Source organism: Mustelus asterias, unplaced genomic scaffold, assembly GCF_964213995.1.
Source record: "Mustelus asterias unplaced genomic scaffold, sMusAst1.hap1.1 HAP1_SCAFFOLD_1173, whole genome shotgun sequence".
NCBI classification, from domain to species: Eukaryota; Metazoa; Chordata; class Chondrichthyes; order Carcharhiniformes; family Triakidae; genus Mustelus; species Mustelus asterias.
The window spans coordinates 20,001-22,076 of NW_027591118.1; positions in this window are offsets into that span (position 1 = coordinate 20,001).

The following is a 2,076-nucleotide window of genomic DNA, read 5'->3' on the forward strand; positions in this document are numbered from 1 at the left end:
GGCCGCCGGCGGAGCTCCACCCGGGGCTGCAACCGGGTGAGGTCCGGGGCCCTCGGTCGTGCCCGTCGGCTGGACCATCTCTCTTGCCAGAGACTAAGTCCAGTTTGGTTAATGATTTACCAGAGCTCCGTTCAGCGCGGCCGATGGTCTCAACCATTCCGGCCGCCGGCGGAGCTCCACCCGGGGCTGCAACCGGGTGAGGTCCGGGGCCCTCGGTCGTGCCCGTCGGCTGGACCATCTCTCTTGCCAGAGACTAAGTCCAGTTTGGTTAATGATTTACCAGACCTCCGTTCAGCGCGGCCGATGGTCTCAACCATTCCGGCCGCCGGCGGAGCTCCACCCGGGGCTGCAACCGGGTGAGGTCCGGGCCCTCGGTCGTGCCCGTCGGCTGGACCATCTCTCTTGCCAGAGACTAAGTCCAGTTTGGTTAATGATTTACCAGACCTCCGTTCAGCGCGGCCGATGGTCTCAACCATTCCGGCCGCCGGCGGAGCCCCACCCGGGGCTGCAGCCGGGTGAGGTCCGGGCCCTCGGTCGTGCCCGTCGGCTGGACCATCTCTCTTGCCAGAGACTAAGTCCAGTTTGGTTAATGATTTACCAGACCTCCGTTCAGCGCGGCCGATGGTCTCAACCATTCCGGCCGCCGGCGGAGCCCCACCCGGGGCTGCAGCCGGGTGAGGTCCGGGCCCTCGGTCGTGCCCGTCGGCTGGACCATCTCTCTTGCCAGAGACTAAGTCCAGTTTGGTTAATGATTTACCAGACCTCCGTTCAGCGCGGCCGATGGTCTCAACCATTCCGGCCGCCGGCGGAGCCCCACCCGGGGCTGCAACCGGGTGAGGTCCGGGCCCTCGCTCCGAGGGGAAGGCACCCCCGGCCGCGGCCGGTGCCCAGGCCGCCGCTTTTCCGACGGCCGAAAAAGTCGGAAAAACGGCCGAAAATCCGGGGAAATACTAGCCCAATCTGGCCGAACGGCCGTCGGGGCGGCGGGCCCGGTGCGGTCCCGGCAGACCTGGGGGCTCGAGCGGGGCCCTGCTTCGATTTTCCTCCTTCAATGCAGCAAACTCAAAACTGGTTAATGAGTTGCCACATGTCATTGCCATCGCCTTCCTGCTATTCTGCAGGTACCCCGCCAACCCCCCGTGCCAGAAAATGCAAGTGGCCACCTCGGCGGGGTGTGCCCCGGTAGTCCTACCGGGGAAGGGGCCCGGAGGCCCCGCAAAACGGTTCAATCTCAACTCCATCCCCACTTCCGGGGGGTAACTGGTTAACCAGCCTCGGGACTCCCCTGCCAGAAAATGCGAGTGGCCACCTCGGCGGGACGGATCCGCCGAGCTCTGCGGGAAACCGTGCACCCTGCCCCGCCACCACCGACCGGATCTGACTTCATAGAGCTCCGTGCGGCTCCCATTTTTGCTCTGCGGGGCCAGGGAGCCTCCGAATCGGAAGGACTACCGCCATCGCGGGTGCATCACTGCTGCCGGGTGGCCACGGCCTGCCAGCCCTCACCTGGACCCCCCCTCCTGCGCCAGGGGCCAAGTCCAGTTTGGTTAATGAGTTACCCGAGCTCCGTTCAGCGCGGCCGATGGTCTCAACCATTCCGGCCGCCGGCGGAGCTCCTCCGGGGCTGCAAACGGGTGAATTCCGGGCCCTCGCTCGAGGGGAAGGCACCCCCGGCCGCGGCCGGTGGCCAGGCCGCCGCTTTTCCGACGTCCGAAAAAGTCGGAAAAACGGCCAAAAATCCGGAGAAATACTAGCCATTCTGGCCGAACGGCCGTCGGGGCGGCGGCCCGGTGCGGTCCCGGCAGACCTGGGGGCTCGAGCGGGGCCCTGTTTCGATTTTCCGCCTTCAATGCAGCAAAGTCAAAACTGGTTAATGAGTTGCCACATGTCATTGCCATCGCCTTCCTGCTATTCTGCAGGTACCCGCCAACCCACCGTGCCAGAAAATGCAAGTGTCTCCACCTCGGCGGGAACACCTCCGGTAGTCATGCCGCCGAAGAGGTCCCGACGGCGGCATGAGGGGGTCAAATCCATCCCGATGGGGACCGACGGTTCTTTTTAAAAACGCGTTTTTTC